This window comes from Talpa europaea (genome assembly GCF_964194135.1).
Source record: "Talpa europaea genome assembly, chromosome: 12".
Taxonomy (NCBI): Eukaryota; Metazoa; Chordata; class Mammalia; order Eulipotyphla; family Talpidae; genus Talpa; species Talpa europaea.
The window spans coordinates 33402723-33412361 of NC_140079.1; the positions used below are offsets into that span (position 1 = coordinate 33402723).

Consider the following 9639-nt stretch of genomic DNA (forward strand, 5'->3'; position numbering starts at 1 on the left):
TTTTGATGCTGACTTTCATGTGTGCTGCTTTTACTTATGTATGCAGGACTGAGAACTGCTAAGACTCTGAGCACAAGGGATGTTTCTTTGCGCTTCTGTAAGATGAGCTATGGGAGTCTTTTCATTGTGGGGGATTCCAATGTTTGTCCTTTCCCTGGGGCTACTCAGATTTCTCAGAGAAGACTCATCCAATCTTCTGTGAAGACTTAGCTTCCACTGTTCTGGAACTTGAGTAGTGCTAGGGGAAGGTTCTTATTCTCTAACAATTTCTTGAAAAGTTCTCAACTAATTCTCTATTTTAGCCACCCTGGCCTTCCTCTTCACTGCTGCCAATCTGCGTGGTGCAAATCAGGCTGACTCTTGGCTTTCCCTCCTACCAGTTTAAGATTTAGTGTTGCTAAATCTGTTCCACCCATCCTTTTCCTTTACAGCTTCCAAATTTTATTTGCTGCTTTCTCCTCTTTGACTGTCCTCGTCCTTATGGTTTTGTGCCTTCAAAAAATCTGTCTGCTCTCATTTTTGCAGGATTTGAAGAGGGAACAAAATTAGATGTGTATGTTCAATCTGCTATGGTAACCCAGAAGCACAGAAAACTTTTAAGTTGCATTAGAGAGATGCTATTCCTGTTACTGAATCTTGAGCATCAGTTGAAGCCAGGAAATCAGCAACAAGATAGCAGAAAGTTTCAGAGCTTAGACCCTGGAAACAAATCCAAGATTGAACCTTGTATTTTCCATTAATTGGGTTTCTGCCCTTTTGCCATTTACTTAACTTTCCCAGTTTCTGTCTTTTTCATCTGTACAATTGAGATACCCATAGAACTAATTTATGAGATTAAATACACACATATATATGTGCTATACTTCTTACATTGTCTAAATTCTGGAATATTGTAAGTGCTGAATAAGTTGAGGTAAGGTGCATACCCATGAAAGGACATTTAGCAAAGAACAACCATAGTAACTGGCTTCATGACCTTCTGAGTGCATGTTATGTGCTGGTGTGCATGCCTGATACCAGGTACTGTGCCAGACACTAGGTATATAGTGGGGAACAGCCACCATGTAAGTTAGTCTTTGAGGATTTTAGAGTCTGGTGGGGAAAAAAACAAGAAATAGGAACACGTAAACATGTAATTAAGATTTGTGGTAAGTGCTGTATAGGAAAAGTACAGAATGCCAAGAAAGAGAATAACAAGGGGAAGTTTACTTTGGATTAGTCTGTTGGGAAAAGCTCTTAATGACTAAGGATATTGCTTATGCCAAATCCAGACTAATGTCACAGTGGATCAATAAAATGCACATGCCTTTTAGCTATTCAAAGTAAATGAAGATTAACCTGTAATATATGGGTCAAAGGGATTAGAGGTGTGACCTTGCTGCCAAGTCATTTAACTTCTTTTGGCCTTAATTTCTCATCTATAAAATAGAGATTGGATAAAATAATCATTTAACTCACAGCTTCTACAATTCTATACATATTCAGAACAAAAGAATATTATAGACAAAATTTTTCTGCTTAGACCCCATTATATAGTTTTATTGTGGAATTTGAATTTTTTCTAAATAAAATGTAAGAGTTGTTTGGAAGTAATTAAATCAAGAAGTGAAGCATTTTCTCCCCAGAGCTCCTCTGGGGACTCTACTGGGATGACCCTTACTAATTCAGGGACTTGCCTAGAGTATGCCCCTATTCATTTGTTCTGGGTATATGGCTTGTTTTCTCAGATCTGAAAAGCACCAATGTAGAGAACATGGAAAGTGAAATTATAAGTGTTATTAGGGGCTAATGTTCTATATTCTACTTAATTTTCCCCTCCTAACATTTCTCTCTTTTCAATCATTTGCACATAATACTTTTATAATCAGAAAAAAATTAATCTTACTGAGCTAAAGCAAGGTGACTTGTAATGATTAAAAACAAAAATACTTCAGTCTCCCTGATGGCACAAGGGTTTAAGACACAACCTATGAAACTATCTGCAGCCACTGCAGAACAAGTTTGATCCCCAGCTAGGGAGCTACCCACATGGTGCAGCAGACCTCTCCTGACTTGCCCACTGCTCCCCTCAGCAGTGTATTTCAGTATATCTGCCTGTTTTGCTCCCCACTCTGTCCCTGGTGAATCCTCTCACCCCCCACACCTCTGGCCTGTACCCCATTCTTGTATGCATAAATAAATAAATCTTTAAAAATACTTTATCTCTGTGTTATTCTTAAAGAGCTAAGAGAGCTATCCTTTTGATTAAAAAATTGTCTGGAGATAGTTCTAGCTAGTAATTGTATTTTGCTGCAACCAATTGCCTGTGAAGATTATTCTATAAGTAGTTTTAAAAATATGACAGCCAGACCATATTTGAATCTCTCATCATAATGTAAGTACATTTATAAAAGGACTGCTAGCCTTATCAGCAAGATTTTTTTTTCTTGTTATGAGTTCAACCTCAGTCTTCATTGAGATGAAAAATTTCTCTGACATCTCTTAATAATCAGTAGAGTTGAAGAGTTATCAGCCTAAGAAAGGAAAGGTAGATTGACTAGTCTGGGTTTTTTTTTTTTAATTTTCTATCAATTTTAATTTTTAAGTATGATGGTCACATTGGGGAAATGAAATAAACACAGTAAAATAAACTGTACAAAGGTGCAGTAGAATAACAAAAACTATTCTACTAAAACATAAGATTTACAGAAGTCTCCAGATGAGTCCGATAAAATGGTCACAGGCTTTTTCTTGAAGGGCAGTTTCTACACTTGACAGCATAGTCACAGTGTTACTGGTCAGGACTGTGCTCTCTGTTAAACTTTCGCATTCTGGTTCAAGTAATAAAGCTTGTCCATCTAGAGCCTCTGAATAAAGTCAGGGTTGGCTAGAGAGCATATTCTGAAGAACTGGTTAACTGTTTTTAACCAATGCAATTAGATCAACCATAAAAAAGAAAAGGAAAAGGAGCCCACTGAATTAAAATAAAAATGTCTCCCCCACTCCAATAAATGGTAACTTAAAGAAAAAACACTCACACCTGTACAGCATAACCCTGAAGGTAATGACAACTACCTTCATTACCAGTGCTTTATACTTAAGCCATGATGGGGAGATGAATATAAGTGGAGAGGGGCTGCTGCCTCTCCTGCTGATACTTCTAGCCTCTGCTCATGCTTTGAAACAGTGAATCAGGACAAGACATAGATTTGCTAGTGTGCACTAATCACCAAAGGACCGAAGATGTCTGAGTTTTTATTCTGTAATGTTTCTAAGACTGTGTCCATTCAATGCAAACAAAAAAGGAAGAAATCTTGGCAGAACAGAAGTGATGCACACCTGGTGAGCAGATTGATTTAAATATTATTCATGGCAGGTAGCCTAGTCCACGCTCTAGCTGTTTTCATGGCTTCATCTGTCTTCCATTGCTCCATAGCATCACGTGCTAATGCATCATTAGCACTTAACAAACCTGGATTGGGAGCACTTAACAAACCTGGATTGGGAGCACTTAACAAACCTGGATTGGGAGCACTTAACAAACCTGGATCGATAGCAGAGCTGTGTGGATCTGCAGTGCTGGGTACCACACAGCTTTCAAAATATCTGAACATATTCTTCCCAAGTTTTCTACATTAGAATGATAAATTTTGATCATGAAACCTACTTTAGAGGCTGCCATTGGGTGTTCTGGAAGGACTAATTCAAGTTTAAAAGTCCCTCAAAGGGGGAGTCCTGGGGCCAGCAATGACCTCATGAAATAATGGGCATTGCTTTCATCTAGTTCTGCTTTAATGCCAGCAACTGGTTCTGCCAGCTGGGTTTCATTGATAATTCTGCAGGGCAGCCTGGCCACCTTGTCAGATCCTAAGTGGCCTCTGGTCTCGTCTTCCTGAATAGTCTGTCTTAGTTTCCTCCTTCTCTAATATTTTTCTTCTTTTTTTCATAGCTTTATTTTGGTTTTACTATTTTTAAGGGATTATAAGAAAGTCAATAAGATGGATATTTATATCTGTGTCTGTACCTATGTCTATAGATCTGTATTCCCACCAAATGATTTATTTTCACTTCCATCAAAATTGAGTTATAATAACTGTTTTATAAAGGTTTATTTATGCATACAAGAACAAGGGTATAGTCCAGAGGAGCTGGGGTGTGAGAGGATCACCAGGGACAGAGTGGGGAGCAGAACAGGCAAATTGACTGAAATACATGGCTGAGGGGAGTAGCAGGCACAACAGGAGAGGTCTGCTGTGCCATGTGGGTCACCACCCTGGCTGGGGATTGAACTTATGCTGTAGTAGCTGTGGATTGCTTCATAGTGCTGATGCCTAACCACTTGTACCACCAGGGAGACCCCTCAAGATTCTTCTAACTCTTGGAGAAGTTAGTTTCATTATATAGTATTATTGAGGAAACTTTAAGGGCAGAGTATGTTCCATGAATGACATAGGTTGGATCAATACCGGGGTGCTATGGAGCTACTCCCAAGGTTTGTGAAGTCTTATTTGTACTAAGAATAATTTATGGACTGAAAACACAGAATTTATTGCCATTTTTTCAAGTAGCTGTTGATGCTGTAGAATTCAATGTAATATAAATTCATTTATAGCTATAAGAATTTTTGTCTGTGTGCATTTTGTCCATAGATATTTACTAAAAGTTTAGGGTTATTATTTATCTAATGAAATGACCACTTGATCTGGAATATATACCTTGGAATGACTATAAATATCACCCCCATATACTAAAGGTAAGACTCCATCCTGGGTTGACCATTTGACCCAGGCTCATTTAACTTTCCTCATCTGAGAAATGGACATAATAATTCAAACTATGCTGATTCATGCAGGAATTCTGTGATTCTCAACTGCTTTGAAGAAGCCACATGCTTTGAAAATATCAGATGTCTCTACAGCGACAGTTATCACAGTTTTTTATATAATAATATGAAGTATAAGCAGAGAATTGAAAAAAAATATTGACCTCCCCTCTTACCTCAGTATCAGATAACCAGGTTCAAGTTTCTTAATTTTTCAGCTCATAAAACTTAGGGTTTTATTCATTCAAAAGAACACCTGTACACCTCTGTTTATTGCAACACTATTTACAATAGGTAAAAAACCTGGAAACAACCCAACTGCCCCAAAATAGATGACTGGATCAAGAAGATATGGCATATATACACAATGGAATATTATTCAGCAATCAAAAGATAAACTCATGCCATTCACAGCAACATGGATGGAATTAGAAGGAATAAAGCTCTGTGAAATAAGCCAGAAAGGAAAAGAAAAATATCGGATGGTTTCACTTATAGCAGGAATATAGGGGAACCAAATAAGACATCAGTGTAAAAAAATAATAACAGTACGAAACACAACAAAGCAAAAACAGACAATTATAAATCAGAGACATCTTGCAGGGGAGGAAGAGGGAGAGGGATCAGAGGGAGGGAGGGAGGAGCACAGGGGACTGAGGTGATGGTGCGTGGGTGCATTGGTGAAGGAAACTCTATGGGGACTACACCTGAGGGGGTAGGGGGAACCAAATATTTTTTAAAAATGAACAATGATGTAAAAAATTAAAAAAATAATTAAAAAAAACTTATGTTTTTTTTCCAAATTCAGTAATAATTTTTCTAAATAGCCAAGCAAAATTTTGGGGTGAGCATGACAAAACGAGTGTATGCAGAAAACACCTTTTGTTCTGAATACATAGAAATGAGAGACGAAATATTGAATAATATATATGATCACATTCAGAAACCATTGAAAAAGCTGCTGTGAGCTTCACAGCAGAAGTGATAAACAGGGCTAGAGGATACATAGTTCTGGGGAAGTAGGGACTAGAGCAGGACAAGGACTTCAGGCCTTCTTGAGATCATGAATTAAGTATTTCACAGTCAAAATGAGGATGGGGAGCAAATTTTCTCCTTCAGAATGCAGGACAAAGGCTATTTGCTTTGTTCTTAAATACCACCCATGTCCTATGTTTAAAGACAAGGGGTATCAATTCAAATACCCGTCTGAAACCCACTTCTGTCCAAGTCCGGTAGCTGACACAGATAGCTTGTGCAGTGCCACAACTTGGCCACCTGACAGGTTGGAATCCCAAGGCCTGTAGTATGTAATTTGGCTTGCTGCAACTTGCAGCAAGGGGCAGGTAACACCCTAAGCACATGGCTTGTGCTTATATTGGAGTTTGAGATGGGTGGTTGACAGGTAAGTGGCTGGAGTGTGCTGTGACATTTAGCAAAAGAAGAGCAGACTAGGAGAAGAAAAGTTTAGCTTCTTGGACTTTTGTTAGTACAAAAGATGGAGTCCATGAAGACACAAATAGAATTGACTTGAGGTGTGGGGAGCCTCATTTCTGTGCTACACGAACAAATGGGGGCAAGAACTAGTAGAATGCAACTGAAGAAAGTAAGCCTAAACTACCTTTGCCAGAGAATTCCAGGTATACCAGCCCCTGGCAAATGGCACTTACTCTTACTGTAAAAGTGTAAAAGGTTAGGTTACTCCTCAGACTGCAGAACAAGTGTCCAGTTGGCCTCCGAGATTGCACACTCCTTGTCCAAAAGGAAATTTAGCCTGTAGCTTGCATACAGCTAATCTTTGACATTACTGCAAGGAGCCATTTCAGATTTCTCCTTTCCTTTACAGAGAGCAGAGACAGCTTTTCATTGTTCATGACGCAGTTCTCTCCGCTCCAAGAGCCAAAGGCTAAAGCCAAATAAACTCGTTCACAGAGAACAACAAGCAATTTTGTCTGATCCTTATTATTCTTGCCAAAACTGCAATTGTATTATTCTCACTGACAGGTTCTCAAAAGAGATTCAGTAAAAACCCTTGATCAAATTCACCAAGGAACAGAATGTTTCAAGTGGGCGTGTCTGGCTAGAATCTTCCCTGAAAGCTTCAGTAACAGCACATCCAAAGACAGCTGAATCCTATTCCCCAGAGAATAACAAAGCCAATCTGAAATCTGGGAGAGTTTTGAGGGCAGATGGTATTAACCTAGTAGTAAACACATTTTTGGCTTCTTCTTCCCCTGCCCCACCCCTCCCCAGCTATGTTTAATGTGCAGAGAGAAAGCTGTTTGCTTGCAGAATCTTATTATAGAGTCGAAATATGCTTGTTCCAAAGAAGTGGAATTTAATTGGTTCCAAGTTAATGATACTAACAGGTGTCACCTCACTGATCCAGGACTTTAAATGGATTATTACGAACAGGACTAATAGGTGTTTTTTCCGGCTCTGGCTTCCACTGATTATGCAAGACTGCATGCCCTGCAATGTTCCTCTCAATTATTTCCAGCAGCTTTAGGGGGTAGATTTCATGTGCGCAGGCGCGAGTGCTGTCAACTGTCACCTAGGGCTGCCATTTTCTTGCTCTTTAGCTCAAGCTCTTCCGTGCTGAGGCTTGCATAGCTTTATAGAGAGTGCAAGTAAGTCTAGAGTAGTATTGCTGCTTTTCTAACAGGCTTTGTGACACTTAACGGAAGGACAGTGCGTTGCTGGTTCCATGGATGTGCATGGACGGCACAAGCAGAAGGAGAATCGTCCCCTCCCTTGCCACATTGCAGGCTGTTGAGCTTAACTGCCAAAGAGTATCCCTGCCCTCCCTTCTCCCCGACTCCAAGCTGTAGGAGACTGGGCTGCATAGTATATGGACTAGGTGGCCCCGAGGAGGTGCTTCTCCAACTGACTGTGGGGTGATCGAGGTGGACGCCCCTCCATCGCTGTGCCCTGAAACCTCAGTCACCTTCGTGCATCTGACACATTCTTCTGGGTACTTTTCCCAGTCAGTGACTGAAATGGGATAGTAGAATGATGACATCTTGGTCCACATCTGACAGGTGACTTTGACCTGAGATGTCCCAACAGCCTTGTCAAATGACTCCTACAACTGAATTGCAGCCCCCTAACTTCCTTGCTTCTGTGTGGGTCTCCTCTTGCTGTTTGATCATTCAGCTTCTCCCCTCCCTCCATATTTTCTCTCACAGACTTTTGTGCATTTAGTCCCATCCTGGCCTCCCCTCACAGGATGTGAACTGAATTTAAGTTTTGTGCAGTGGGTGGGCTGTCAGCCTTGTTGCTTTGCCATCACTTCCCTTCAGAGGAGTTCTCTCTCTTACTTGGCTTCTAGGACTTCCTGAAGAGTGGATTAGCTGTTGACCCTAACTTCCACACTCATGTTTGCCAGGCTCAGATAAGTCTGGGTGCTGGGAGAAGAGATGTGGAGGAGGCCCAAACTGAGTCCTTGCTGTAAATTCCAGAGCATGTGTTATGTGGTTTCCCTGGTCCAAGGCACAGCTGGAGAAACATAAGACACACAAAAAATTATCCTTGCCTTCGAAACTAAAAGCAGCTAGGGAGACAGAAATGACACAGAAGGACATAAATGGTTAGGAATACAGATAATAATCAGAACTTTGTCAGCAAGGATTTATTGATCGCCTGCTATGGTTCAGTGCACCAGCAAAAACTAAATTGTATGCATTTGCTTTTAAGTGCCGCAGACGATAGTAGAGGTCTCTGAAGCATGGAAAGAGAATAGTCTTCTAGTAGATAAAAGGAAGAAAATTCTCTTTCTTCTACCTTATATTTTTAAAATGTTTATTTTGGTGTGCTGTAAAATGATGCATAATAAATTGGCATAGTGGCACTTGTATGTATTCTATAAAAATAAATATTTCTATAAAAATAAACATTTTTTTTACTAGTGAAGTACACGATCTAAAGGGGGGAGGGGACTCCTGAGGTAGAGGATCTTTACTCAACAGTGAATGCACCAGAGCCTGGCCAATAGGAGCACAGCTGGATCCAAGGATGTGGCTTTAAATCTCATGCTGTCACCTGCTACCTCTGGGAACACTGCCAGGGGCAGCTACTCTGGGGCTGAGTCTTCTTCTCAGGAAAATGGGAAGGCATGTGCTGCCTCCAGGCTTGTTGTAGGGGTTAGATTAGTAATACATGTTTACTAGGCGCTTCTCCATCTTGTTGTGGTTGTTACGATCATTTTAACCCTTCAAAATTGTTTTCTCATCCTTGAGGTCCACCTCAAGCCTTCTGGTTGGTCATCACGGAGTTTGCTTTATCTTTAGGATCTTTCCCGACTCCACTAGGCAGCTGCTCCTCTCTTACCATCTCCTCCGCGCCCTGAGCTTTTACCACCTTTCTTGATGTCATCCTGATGCCACTTCTCTCACACTGCTTGAGCTGCTAACTGAGCACTTTTCTTAACTTTCTTTGGGGCGGGGGCGGTGGTCTTGTTCTGTGCTGTGACTCCCTGAAACCAGGTTTTGTCTGAGGCTAGTTGCCAATTGCAGGAGTACTGGAGATGGTGATGCTGATGTTCTGTAGGGCATGTCCCTGCACCTCCCGGTGGTGGCAACTTAGGGGCACACAGGGGGCAGGAGAGGGTCAGGGAAGGCAGACTTGCTTCAGCTCTTACACAGTCATCCTTCACACACTAATTTTAGAGGATTTGTGCACAAAGCATCAGTTTCCCCAAAATGTGACATTCCCCATTGGTCATAAGTGAAAAGAGGTGTGTACTTGTCCAAGAGAAAGGAGTTTTGGGCCTCCCTGGTGGCACAAGGGGTTAAGACACAATCTATGAAGCTGTCTGCAGCCACTGAAGCACGAGTTTGATC

At 40.8% G+C, this 9639-nt stretch overlaps 1 pseudogene across 1 annotated transcript; it reads right to left on the reverse strand.

The window, feature by feature from the left end:
• Nucleotides 1-3335: 3335 nt before the first annotated feature.
• Nucleotides 3336-9172, reverse strand: LOC311181477 (ubiquitin-conjugating enzyme E2 N-like; annotated as a pseudogene). Its single transcript has 2 exons — nucleotides 9128-9172; nucleotides 3336-3901 (listed from the first exon to the last, which is right to left on the reverse strand). The product of its transcript is annotated as a ubiquitin-conjugating enzyme E2 N-like (transcript).
• Nucleotides 9173-9639: the final 467 nt, after the last annotated feature.